The sequence below is a fragment of the Enhydra lutris genome, unplaced genomic scaffold (genome assembly GCF_002288905.1).
Source record: "Enhydra lutris kenyoni isolate GAN:26980312 unplaced genomic scaffold, ASM228890v2 scaffoldscaffold1, whole genome shotgun sequence".
In the NCBI taxonomy this organism is placed as follows: domain Eukaryota; kingdom Metazoa; phylum Chordata; class Mammalia; order Carnivora; family Mustelidae; genus Enhydra; species Enhydra lutris.
The window spans coordinates 69,159,507-69,174,066 of NW_019154085.1; the positions used below are offsets into that span (position 1 = coordinate 69,159,507).

Here is a 14,560-nt window from a genome sequence, read left to right on the forward strand (position 1 = left end):
GCAAGGTTGAAGGTTCTAATTCCCATAGGAGGTGAATGTGCAGGGGAACACTGAACTACAAGTTATACTGCTGTCAATGAAATTTGAACTCTGTTTTCAGGAGCTCCCTAACCACAGTAAAAGCCAAAACCATTCTCCCCTCCTTGATCTCAAGCCATTTCATTGTTGCTTGGGAGATTACCCTGCTCTCCTTGGAAAGACTTATCATGTGAGATATAAACTTTTTCATATCCTCTTCGTGCATGTGTGTCATCACTAAGATGACACTTCTCCCTTCTCACACTTCACACTTCTCACACATCATCACTGGAACCAATTAAGAGTGAGGGGTCTGTTGCACCTCTAGGGTTGGCCACAGCAGGGAGATATGAGAGCAGGAGACAAAGGAGGGCAGAGAGATCTAGCCAGCTGCTCTTGGTCCTTCCTTAACTCTCTATACCCCAATTATAGGAAATAAATTCTCCAATCTCCAGAGTAAAAATATGTTCCTGATCCACAGCACCGAATTAAGAAAATTGTATTCTGTACTTCCTTTAAGTAAGTATCCTTTGCTAATCTAAGGCAATATTCCCAAAGGTGTAAGACTACAAGAGACCCCTCACAAATTTAGGAATTTAACATCCTGAATTTATTTATTTTTTTACAGATGCCATTAAGATCCTGTTTCTTCAAGGAACTTAAAAAAAAAAAAGGAATGGAAAGATAGGAAATAAAATAAATACTCTATCACACTGTAAGGGAAAGGGAGGGAAGAGAGGGGACAACGAAGTTGATTGTTATGTACTGAGGGCCTACTATGTTCCAAGCCCTGTTTTCTCTTCATTTAAACGCACACAATAGTCTCTTCAACAAATAGGTTTTTTTGAAAACCACATAGCTACATGTGAAAGAATGCAACTCTACTACTTTCTTACACCATACAGAAAAATAAACTCAAAGTGGATTTAGGACCCAAATGTGAGACCTGAAACCATAAAAATCCTAGAAGAGAGCACAGGCATCAAAATCCTAGAAAGAGAGACATTAGTCATAGCAACATTTTTCTAGAAATGTCTCTTGAGACAAGGGAAACATAAGTAAAAGAAACTATTGGAACTACATAAAAACAAAAACAACAACAACAACAACAACAACCCCCCAAAACAAAAAAAAACTTCTGAACACCAAAAGAAACAATCAGCAAAACTAAAAGACAACTTACTGAATGGGGGAAGATATTTGCAAATGACATATGTGATAAAGAGATAGTATCCAAAATATATAAAGAAATTCTACAACTCAGGGAGAAGCAAGATGGCAGAGGAGTAGCAGACTGAAATGACATCAGGTCCCAGGAGTTCAACTAGATAGTTATCAAACCATCCTAAACACCTACAAACTCAACAGGAGAGAGAAGAGAAGAAGAGCAGCAATTCTAGGAACAGAAAATTGACCATGCAGAGAAGTGAATCCGAAGTGATGGGAAAATAGGCCACAGGGGGCAGGGCTGGCTGCCAGCAAGCAGTGGAGCAGTGGAGCACAAAATCAGAACTTTTAGAAGTAGGCTCCACTAAGTGACATTGCTCCAGAGGCTAATCAGGGGTGGAGCCCTCACAGGGACAGTGTGGTCTCAGGTCCTGTGGGGTCACAGAAAGATTGGGGGTATCTAAGTGTGGCAGAGCTCCCAGGTTTCGAGTGGGAAAACCAACTACAGAGACAGAGCCAAGGAGGGAGCTTTCAGAATGGGGTTACCTTAAACTGTGATCTAAGACACAGTTGAGCCACTGCTCTTTGAACAGGGACCCCACAAGTGGCAGATCCAGAGAGACCCCCTTCCTTCCTCCTCCAGGAGGGGTGGTGCAGGATCCAGGAATCTGCTGGGTTTGAAGACTCTGAACAGGGCCGTGTGCCAGAGACAGAAATGCTCAGTCACAGGCTGGGCGAGCTGGGAGTGTGGCCAGAGACCAGGGAGGCTGGAGGGACTGATTGCTTTTCTCTGAGGGCACACTAAGGAGTGGGACCCCAAGTTCTCAGCCTCTACGGGGCTGGAGACTGGGAGGGCACCATTTTCATTCTCATCATGCAAAACTGTACAGAAAGTGTTCAGGGAACAAAAGTTCCCAAAGAGTGAACCTGAGCAGGTTACTTAGTCTGGCCCCTGTCAAGGGTGGTACAATTCCACCTTGGGCACAGACAATTGAGAATCACTGCAAAAGGCCCCTCCCCCAGAAGATCCCAAGAACATCCATCCAAGACCAAGTTCACTAATCATTGAGAACTGTTGAACCCTAGAGCTAGGGGAAAGTAATTCATGGCTTTTCCCCCATGATTCTTTAGTCTTTCAAAGTTAAATTTTTTCAATTTCATTTTTTCCTATTACATTAATCAATTTTTTTCCTCTTTCCTAATTTAACGTTTTTTAACTATTTTATCTCGTCAATACATTTTATTTATTTATTTATTTAGGATTTTATTTATTTATTGACAGATGGAGATCACAAGCAGGCAGAGAGGCAGGCAGAGAGAGAGGGGGAAGCAGGCTCCCTGCCGAGCAGAGAGCCCGATGTGGGGCTTGATCCCAGGACCCTGGGATCATGACCCGAGCTAAAGGCAGAGGCTTTAACCCACTGAGCCACCCAGGTGCCCCTCATCAATACAATTTTTTTTTTAAAGATTTTATTTATTTGACAGAGAGAAATCACAAGTAGGCAGAGAGGCAGGCAGAGAGAGGAGGAAGCAGGCTTCCCGCTGAGCAGAGAGCCCGATGCGGGGCTCGATCCCAGGACCCTGAGATCATGACCCGAGCCGAAGGCAGAGGCTTTAACCCACTGAGCCACCCAGGCGCCCCTCATCAATACATTTTAAAAAATCTTTTTAAATTTTCATTGTTATATTTTATTCCTTCACTAAATTTAACCTCATTTTTTGTATACATATAGGTTTTTTTTTCTTTAAAATTTTGGGATACACGTTCTTCTAATAGATCAAAATGTACCCTAAATCTACCACATGGCTTTGTTCTAGTCTCCAGCCTGATCATATTCTTTCCTCTTTTTATTTTCTTTTTTCAACCAACTTCTTATCAATTCCTTTTTTAGAATCTTTTTGAATTTTCATCTTTACAGTCATATTCCATCCCTTCATTGTGTTCACCCTTATTTTTGTGTGTGTGTGTGTGTGTGTGTGTGTGTGTGTGTGTGTGTATATATATATATATATATATATATATATATGATTTTCCACCTATAAATTTTGGGAGGTTGTTTCTTCTAACAGACCAAAATACACCCAAAATCAAGTGTGTGGCTCTATTCTATTTAACAGTTTAATATATATCTATATATATTTTTTTTCTTTTTTCCCCCTTTTCTTCTCCTGGTTTCAGGTCTCTTCTGATTTGGTTAGTGTATATTTTTCTGGGGTCCTTGCTACCCTTTTAGTATTTTGTTCTCTCATTCACCTATTCTTATCTGGATAAAATGACAACGTGGAAAAACTCACAACAAAAAAAAAAAAAAAAAAGAAAGAAAGAAAGAAAGAAAGAAAAGAACAAGAGACAGTCCTGATAGCTAAATATTGAAAGGGGTCCTCTAAGCAAAGAGGGAGACTTAAAGCACCAAACCAAAAAGGAACAGAGACATAATGTCAATACGGACATTAGTAATATGTCAGAACTAGAATTCAGAATGACAATTATCAAGGTGCTAGCTGGGCTCAAAAAAAGTATGGAAGATATTAGAGAATCCCTTTCTGGAGAAATAAAATCACTTTCTGGAGAAATAGAAGAACGAAAATCTAACCAAGTTGAAATTTAAAAAAGCTATTAATGAGATACAATAAAAAATGGAGCCTCTTACTGCTAGGATAAATGAGGCAGAAGAGAGAATTAGTGATATAGAAGACCAAATGAGGGAGAATAAAGAAGCTGAGCAAAAGAGAAACGAACGACTACTGGACCATAAGGGGAGAATTTTAGAGGTAAAAGATACCACAAGATGAAACAATATTAGAATAATTGGGATCCCAGAAGAAGAAAGAGAGAGTGGGGCAGAGGGTATATTGGAGCAAATTAAGGTAGAGAATTTCCCTAATTTGGCAAAGGGAACAAGCATCAAAATTCAGGAGGCACAGGGAACCCTCCTCAAAATCAATAAAAATAGGTCCACCCCCCGTCATCCAATAGTAAAACTTAACAAGTCTTAGTGACAAAGAGAAAATCCTGAAAGCAGCTCGGGACGATGTCTGTAACATACAATGGTAGAAATACTAGATTGACAGCAGACCTATCCATGGAGACTGGCAGGCCAGAAAAGACTGGCATGATATATTCAGAGCACTAAACTAAACTAAAATATGCAGCCAAGAATACTATATCCAGCTAGGCTATCACTGAAAATAGAAGGAGAGATAAAAAGCTTCTAGGACAAACAAAAATTTAAGAATTTGCAAACACCAAACCAGCCCTACAGGAAATATTGAAAGGGGACCTCTAAGCAAAGAGGGAGACTAAAAGCACCAAACCAAAAAGGAACAGAGACAATATACAGTAACAGTCACCTTAGAGGCAATACAGTGGCACTAAATTCCTATCATTCAGTAGTTACTCTGAATGTAAATGGACTAAATGCCCCAATCAAAAGACACAGGGTATCAGAATGGATAAAAAAAAATAAGACCCATTGATATGCTGTCTACAAGAAACTCATTTTAGACCCAAAGACACCTTCATATTTAAAGTAAGGGGGTGGAAAACAATTTACCATGCTAATGGACATCAAAAGAAAGCTGGGGTGGGAATCTTTGTATCAGATAAATTAAGCCGAAGACCATAAAAAGAGATGAGGAAGGACATTATATCATACTTAAAGGGTCTATCCAACAAGAAGATCTAACAGTTTTAAATATCTATCCCCCTAACATGGGAGCAGCCAATTATATAAAGCAATTAATTAACAATAAGAAACACATTGAAAATAATACAATAATAGTAGGGGACTTTAACACCCTCTTACTGAAATGGACAGATTATCTAAGCAAAAGATCAACAAGGAAATAAAGGCTTTAAATGACACACTGGACCAGATGGACATCACAGATATATTTAGAACATTCCATCCCAAAACAACAGAATACACATTCTTCTCTAGTGCACGTATGGAACATTCTCCAGAATAGATCACATCCTGGGTCACAAATCAGGTCTCAACTGGTACCAAAAGGTTGGGATCATTCCCTGCATATTTTCAGACCACAATGCTCTGAAACTAGAACTCAATCACACAAGGAAAGGTGGAAAGAACCCAAATACATGGAGGCTAAAGAGCATCCTACTAAACAATAAATGGGTCAACCAGGAAATTAAAGAAGAATTAAAAAAATTCATGGACACAAATGAAAACGAAAACACAACTGTTCAAAATCTTTGGGACACAGCAAAGGTGGTCCTGGGAGGAAAGCATATAGCAATACAAGCCTTTCTCAAGAAACAAGAAAGGTCTCACATACACAACCTAACCCTATACCTAAAGGAACTGGAGAAAGAACAGCAAAGAAAGCCTAAACCCAGCAGGAGAAGAGAAATAATAAAGATCGGAGCAGAAATCAATGAGATAGAAATCAAAAGAACAGTAGAACAAATCAATGAAACTAGGAGCTGGTTCTTTGAAAGGATTAGCCACACTTATCAAAAAGAAAAGAGAAAGGACCCAAATTAATAAAATCATGAGTGAAAGAGGAGAGATCACAACCAACACCAAAGAAATACAAACAATTAAAAGAACATATTATGAACAACTATATGCCAGCAAAATTGACAATCTGGAAGAAATGGATGCATTCCTAGAGATGTATAAACTACCAAAATAATACAAATAATACATTTAATTGCATTAACAATAATTAATTAATTATTTGCATTAATAATAATGCAAATAATACATTATATGGTAATAAAAATAATTTTATTTTTTAAAAAAGTTTTTTTTATTTATTTGACAGACAGAGATCACAAGTAGGCAGAGAGGCAGGCAGAGAGAGAGGAGGAAGCAGGCTCCCCGCTGAGCAGGGAGCCTGATGTGGGGCTCAATCCCAGGACCCTGCGATCATGATCTGAGCTGAAGGCAGAGGCTTTAACCCACTGAGCCACCCAGGCACCCCTAAAAATAATAATAATAAAAAAGAAATTCTCCAACTCAACATCAAAAAAACAAATAATCCAATTAAAAAATGGCCAGAAGACTTGAACAGACATTTCTCCAAAGAAGATATGGCCAATAGACACATGAAGAGACTCTCAACATGACTTATCATCAGGGAAATGCATATCAAAACCACAATGAGATATCACTTCAGACCTGTCAGAATGGCTAAAATTAAAAACAGTGGAAACAAATATTGGTAAGGATGTAAAGAATAAAACCCTTGTGCACTATTGGTTGGAATACAAACTCGTGCAGCCACTGTGGAAAACAGTATGGAGTTTCCTCAAAAAGTTTAAAATAGAGCTACCTTACAATCCAGTAATCACACTACTGGGTATTTACCTGAAAAATATAAAAACACTAATTCAAAGTGACATATGTACCCCTGTATTCTTCCCCAGTTGAACCTCCAGAAGAGAGCATAACTAGGCCAACACCTTGAATGTACACTTATGAGGCCCTGAATAGAGGACTCAGCTAAACTGTACCTAGACTCTTGATCCAAGAAACTATGAGATAGTAAATTGTCTTGTTTTAGGCCACTAGCCTTGTGGTAATTCATTATGCACCAATAGATAATAATACATTGCTAAACTCCCCAAAAGATGTTTAGCATCTTCTAAATTTTCATTATTTAGTGATGTAGAATTCTACATAACAACTTACAAAGTGTCAGTACAAGGCATTCTTTTTTTTTAATTAATTATTTTTATTTTTTGCCCCAGGGTACAGGTCTTTGGATCGTCAGGCTTATATGTTTCATAGCACTCACTATATCACATACCCTCCCCAATGTCCACAACCCAGCCACCCTCTCCACACCTCCACCCCCCAGCAACCTTCAGTTTGTTTTGTGAGATTAAGAGTCTCTTATGGTTGTCTCCCTCCTGATCCCATGTTGTTTCATTTTTTCCTTCCCTAACCCCCAAATCCCCCACCCTGTCTCTCAAATTCCTCATATCAGGGAGATCATATGATAATTGTCTCTCTGATTGACTTGTTTTGCTCAGCATAATATCCACTAGTTCCATCCATGTCATTGCAAATGGCAAGATTTCATTTCTTTTGATGGCTGCATAGTATTCCATTATATATATATATATATATATATATATATATCACATCTTCTTTATCCATTCATCTGTTGATGAACATCTAGGTTCTTTCCATAGTTTGGCTATTGTGGACATTGCTGCTATAAACATTCGGGTGCATGTTCCCCTTTGGATCACTACATTTGTATCTTTAGGGTAAATACCCAGTACTGCAATTGCTGGGTCATAGGGTAGCTCTATTTTCAACTTTTTGAGGAACCTCCATGCTGTTTTCCAGAGTGGCTACATCAGCTTGCATTCCCACCAACAGTGCAGGAGGGTTCTCCTTTCTCCTCATCTTCGCCAACATCTGTCATTTCCTGATTTGTTAATTTTAGCCTTTCTGACTGGTGTGAGGTGGTATCTCACTGTGGTTTTGATTTGTATTTCCCTGATGCCGAGTGATGTGGAGTACTTTTTCATGTGTCTGTTGGCCATCTGGATGTCTTCTTTGCAGAAATGTCTGTTCATGTCCTCTGTCCATTTCTTGATCGGATTACTTGTTCTTTGGGTGTTGAGTTTGGTAAGTTCTTTATAGATTTTGGATACTAGCCCTTTATCTGATATGTCATTTACAAATATCTTCTCCCATTCTATCAGTTGTCTTCTGGTTTTGTTCACTGTTTCCTTTGCTGTGCAAAAGCTTTTGGTCTTGATGAAGTCCCAATAGTTCATTTTTGGCCTTGCTTCCCTTGCCTTTGGCGATGTTTCTAGGAAGAAGTTGCTGTGGCTGAGGTTGAAGAGGTTACTGAATACAAGACATTCCTATAGAGTATCTTTGGCTGTGGTCCATTTTCTTTTAGTTGCTCTACAATCACCTTGAGAGGTTGATTGTTGATGAAAGTGCCTAACAGTCATAATATGCTTTAGTCTGATCAGATAGGATCATTGATGTCTGAGGATTTATAAAAATATCCTATTGACTTATTTTCTTCCTATTCATACACTCCATCTCCTGTAACATTTCCCCAATTTCTCTACAGAGACTAAATTTAACTTTATTGTTTTATTTTTTATATTGCTCGAATTCTTCCAATCAACATCTTTCATAAAGAGTTCTATGAAGTTTCTCAATATCCTCCACAAGACTACTTACTCATCACATTTAAATATCTTTGAATGCATAAAATTACTCTAGAGTATTATAAACTATATATAATGTATAAATATATATAATGTAGAAAAGAGAGGAAGAATGGTAACATTTGTATTAGTCAACCAAAAATTTAGAAGTTACATTTTTTAACTTATTTCTATACCTCTAAATGTCTTTACTAAACATTTTAATTATTAATATAAATCCATTTATCCTGTGGTTGTGTAATTGGCAAGTTATTATAAAAGATATTTATTGGCAAGTTATTATAAAAGATGTTTAGGAACATATTTCCTAACTTATCCTTTTAATGACATTACCCTAATAGAGAGGACTTTGTGTCAATGTTACTCATTTTCTGCCCTAAGGAAATCTAGTTCTCTCATGTGTCAACTTCAGCTGGGAAAACCCACTGGGCCAAAATCATTAAACCAACAAATAATTCTGCTACCAGTTCCCCAAGAGCTGTGATTGGCCCTATCTGTACAGTGTCAGAGGAACACTACAGGAAGACTTAAAGATTAAATAGTTTAGTATTAAACTTGCTGACAAACTATCCTGGCAGATTCCTGCCATTATTTTCTCCTGCAGAAATCAATCCAGTTTTAACAACCTCTGACATTTCAAGAAGAGTATTTCTCCTGTAGATTTTGATTATATTGAGTACAGCACTCAACATATTCATCATGATGGATTGAGCAACTGCCCTCCTTATCTTTAGAATGTGCTGAGCACTGATGCTTTAGATTCCAAACTCAACTCCAAATGTCTCTGCAAATTGAAATAGTCATCTGAGATAGTTTGAGATGTTAATTAAGCACAACAATTAAATAGATTCTCCACAAGATTGGGGGGTCCATTTAAAAACAATTAGTATCACCTTCTTTCTTTTTTTAGTATCACCTTAATCATTCAATAAACATAGGTAATCTTTGTCTTGAGACCAAATGGTGGAAGAAATTTCCCCACTTCCAACTGGCTCCACTCAACAGGAGTTGAACTGCCTGTGTATCATTTGTATTGTAGGCCACAAAGTTATTATTTTAATAACAACAATAATAAAATAATAAAATAATACAATACAAAATAGTACAAAAATAACAAAATAATAACAAAAGTAGTTATTATTTTAACAAAATCTGTACAGTGGAATCTCACTATTTGCTACTTGCTAATAAAAAAGATAATATAAAATACTGTCCAAAGGGACTTACCATGAACTATCAGAATGTCACAAATTGAAAGCTGAAAGTCCTATAAAATGATCAAAATTTCAGCATTTGTTCATTCTGAAGTCATTCATTCTGAATGATCCTATTGTTTCTTCAAGGGACTCCCCATCTACTGTGTAACTTCTATGATAAGGAAAGAAGTCATTAGGGTCTCCCTTAGAGAGCTAGATGAAATTATTTTCTAAAACCAGCCAACTTAGTTTTTCATCCTGTTTATGTGCATCTACATGAAGTTGTGCCTCAGTGTTCCCCCATTTTGTTCTACCAAACATTTAGGGCTCCAAATTTTGATGCTTACCAGACTTCCAATCACTTTCCTTCTCCTTCCTTTTCTATCCAAAGAATCTGGCTCATTTCATACAAAAATATATAAGGTAGGTTGGGTCTAGTTTGCTAGTGTGACTCACTTCACAAAAGTATGATGAATCCTGACGGATTTATGAAGATATAAAAAGAATCTTCATCAGCAAATCCTGCTCTTGCACCCAGACTATGACAGAGCTTCCTACACCCCAGGAAGAGAGCCCATCTGGTTCTATTCTCCCTGATTCCTTAATGTCATTCTCCTGACAATTCCTTTTTAAATATTCTTTTAAGTCTAATGGTTTGAACTTCATTGAGCCTCACAATCACCTGGAGGGCTTGTTAAAATACCCCTTATCAGGCTCTTCCCTCAGAATTTGGGATTCACTGGGGTGGGGTAGGCCTGAGGATCTGTAGAGGCAACAAGTTCCCAGGTGATGCTGATGCTGCTAGTCCAAGGACCACACTTTGAGATCTATGGTTTTAGGAGATGCTTCTCAACCCTGACTGTACATTAAAACTATCTGTGCACATTTTTCCCCCTTTACTGTATTTATTTTTATTTATATAGTTTTTTATTTCAAGTCTTTGTTTAAATTCCAGTTAGTTAACATACAGTGTAATATTAGTTTCAGGAGAAGAATTTAGTGATTCATCACTTATACATAACACCCAGTGCCCATCACACGTGCCCTCCTTAATACCCATCAGTCATTTAACCCACCCCACCCCCCACCTCCCCTCCAGAAACCCTCCACTTGTTCTCTATAGTTAAGAGCCTCTTTCATGGTTTGCCTCTCTCCACCACCCTTGCCCCCACCCTGGATGTATGAGAAGTCACATGTGACCAGGGTCCTCCCATGACACAGAAAATCAGAATTTCTTAGGCGTGGGCCCTAGGGGCTGTTTTTTTTTTGTTTGTCTCACTCTTTTTTTCTTTTAGCAGCTCCCAGGGGATTCTAATATGTGACCAGGGTGAGAATTGCTGCAATAGGAGGAGCTGGTGCTAAAAAGAGATGCAGTTTGGGGAGAGATTTTAAAAAAATGTCTTGACGCAAAACCTTCTCCAGAGATTTTGCCTTTTAAGTAAAGAATGCATCCCTTAATATTTTAGGAACATTAAAAATATTTCAAAAGCCATTATACATTAGTTTATGTCTCTTATCCCTGGAACTTATTGGTGTTCAATAAACAATAAAGAATTATAGTAGCCATAATAACAAATCTTTCATTTCTGGTTGCTGCAATTAGGTGACTAGAAATTTAATTATGCAATTTCTTATGGCAAGATAAATGTACCATTTTCTATGAGAGAATAAAATTTGCAAGATATGAGCATACCAGAGACTTAATAAATGGCATGGAAAACTTAACTATCAAGAGAGTAATTATCAGGAGACCTCAACTGAGTAAAATCAGAGCCTCTCAGTGGATCTGAGCTATGAATAAATGTGCGCTGGGGTATAAGTCTCAATTCCTCCTAATAGACAATGGGATCTTACATATTTTTTCTAAGATACCTGATTTTAAATATAGACCTTGTCTGAAATTTTAATACTCTGATTGTGAAAGTTAGAAGCAATGTACTGGATTCTCATTCCACAAGACTATGCAGATTCTACGGGAAGAAATCAGGTTATTGTGACCTGTTTGCTTGCAGGTCAGGTTTGTTTTCCTGTGGCCTAGCACAGCACTGGGCATGTAATAGATGCTCCAGAAACAGTCACCAAATTTAACTAAATTATGTTGCTCTTTTTCAGAGGAAGTAAATGTACTTTTAAGGAATTTTCCTGTTTAATTTTTATTTTTTAAAGATTTTATTTATTTATTTGACAGAGAGGGATCACAAGGAGGCAGAGAGGCAGGCAGAGAGAGAGGGGGAAGCAGGTTCCCCGCTGAGCAGAGAGCCCGATGCTGAGCTCAATCCCAGGACCCTGGGATCATGACCCGAGCTGAAGGCAGAGGCTTAACCCACTGAGCCACCCAGGTGCCCCTTTAATTTTTATTTATAATGATGTAATAGATGCACGTAGTTTAAAAAGTCATGGCTTGTAATAAAAATGATCAGTCATTTGTTCCATCCTCCCTCAACCCCCAAATTCTGTCCCCCAGACATTTTCTGGTCTGCCAACCATTTCTTCTGAAGTTTCTATCCATATTTGTGCATCAAAGTCCCTACAAAAAAATTTCTTGATAGAAAACTAATAATATATTTTGATTAAAAAAATTTTAAAGCGGAGTTTGATAGAAACTCATTGGGCAGGTGGCAATTGTCCAAATGAATTCAGTCAAATGAGTTCCTTAAGGGCTTTTGTCCTTGGGTTGCACAAGGTCAGTTGCAGAGAAGTTAGTCATGGGGTGGTTTAGAAGTTAACAGGGTCTGGGGAGGGATTGGTGGAGTTTTGTAAACTCACATTTATCTGGGGTCATTGGTTTGGTACCTGAGGCAAGACTAGTTGTTGAAACAGTATGTGATGTATGCTTCCAGAGCACGTGAGTCCCTACGAGCTGCTATTTAAGGAACTCTTGAATATACTGACATTGAAAGTGCAAAGGATAACATATTAGAAACTGTTCTAAATTTATAAATTAGCCAAGACACAGAAAAGATGCTTGTTTCCTACTGTAAGTTCTATAAGACTAAGGCAAGCACTGTTCAAAGTACTCTTGATAACAAAAACATTTAACTCAATGTTTCTAATGTTTTAAATTATAATGGGCTATATAGATACTAATGTTACTATTATTTCATTTCCTCTTATGTTTATAACTAACAGTAAGAGTTTTAATGTTTTGGCAAAAATTTTAAAGGTCATGGAACAATCATAATTTTCCCACCAGCTTTAAGATTGCTTTGCAGAGTGTAGCACCTACAGGGAAAGCTAGAGGGAGATGGATGTTGAGAGAATGAGAAGGAAGGGGAAAAAAAGGCACCCATGGATTACAGTACCTACAGCCAAGCTGCAGCCCAGCAGGGCTCCAGTGCCTACACTGCCAGGCCACTCAAGGATAGGCACAGAATCCCCTGGTAAGCGGGCAGAAAAGTTATGGAACCTATGGACAGCCCACTGATGTCAGCTATACCCAGGCACAGTCCACTGCAACATACGGACAGACCACCTTGCAACTTTTTATGGACCTGCTCCTGCTGGTTATACTACTCCAACAGCCCCCCCCCCCCCCCCCCGGTGTATAGTCAGTCTGTCCAGGGGCACAGAATTGGTGCTTACGATACCACCACTGCTGTGGTCACTACCACCCAGGCCTCCTATGCAGCTCAGTCTGCATATGGCCCTCAGCCTTCTTACCCAGCCTATGGGCAGCAGCCAGCAGCCACTGCACCTGCAAAACCACAGGATGGTAACAAACCTGCTGAGACTAGTCAACCTCAAACTAGCACAGGGGTTTACAACAAGCCCCATTTAAGATATGGACAGAGTAACTACAGTTATCCCCAGGTACCTGGGAGCTACACATGCAGCCAGTCACAGCACTACCGTCTTATCCTCCTACCAGCTATTCCTCTACATAGCTGGCTGACTACTTATAATCAGAACAGTTACTCTCAGCGAACACCAATGGGCAGCCGAGCACAATGGACAACAGAGTTCCTATGGCAACAAAGCAGCCATGGGCAGCAGCTGCCCACTAGTTACTGCCCCTCGGCCCTCTCCCCCACCACCAAACTGAATCTTACAGCTAGGCTCCAAGGCAATATAGACAGTAGATCAGCAACTACGGGTATCAGAGTTCATTCCGACAGGACTACCCCAGTAGCATGGGTGTTTATGGTCAGGAGTCTAGAGGATTTTCCAGATCAGGAGAGAACCAGAGCATGAGTTGCCCTGATAATCGGGGAAGGGGAAGAGAATTTTATTGGTGGAGGCATGAGCAGAGGTGGGCGGGGTGGAGGATGCAGTGGAATGGCCGCTGGAGAGCGAGGTGGCTTCAATAAGCCTGGTGGACCCATGGCTGAAGGACAAGATCTTGATCTAGGCCTACTTGCAGATCCACATGAAGACTCTGACAACAGTGCAATTTATGTGCAAGGCTTATATGACAATGTGACTAGAGAAGCTGGAAGACTTCTTTAAGCAACATGGAGTTGTTAAGAATAACAAGAGAACCAGACAATCCATTATCCTTGTCTACTTGCACAAGGAAACAGGAAAGCCCAAAGGTGATGCTACAGTGTCCTATGAAGACCCACCAACTGCCAAAGCTGCCATGGAGTGGTTTTCTGGGAAAGATTTTCAAAGGAGCAAATTTAAGGTTTCTCTTCCTTGGAAGAGGAATGGCATGTGGGGTGGTATGCCTCCCTGTGAGGGCAGAGGGATGCCACTGCCACTTTGTGGAGGTCCAGGGGGCCCAGGAGGTTCTGAAGGCCCTATAGTCACATGGAGGCTGTGGAGGAGACAGAAGTGGCTTTCCTTCAAGGGGGCCCTGGGGTTCCTGAGAGAACCCATCTGGAGGAGGAAGAAATGTCTAGCTGGATACTGGCAGGGCCCCAGTCTGGGTGTGGAAACTGAAACTTTGCCTAGAGAGCAGAAAGAAACGGTATAAGGTCTTGAAGCCTGAAGGCTTCCTTCCATCACCCTTTCCACATCCCCCGGGAGGGGGGGTTGTCACTGTGGCAGAGGTGGCCCTGGTGGCACG

General features: G+C 39.5%; 1 pseudogene; it reads left to right on the forward strand.

Annotated features, from left to right (window-relative positions):
- The first annotated feature begins 12,840 nt into the window (after positions 1–12,840).
- On the forward strand, positions 12,841–13,998 carry LOC111140776 (annotated as a pseudogene).
- Positions 13,999–14,560: the final 562 nt, after the last annotated feature.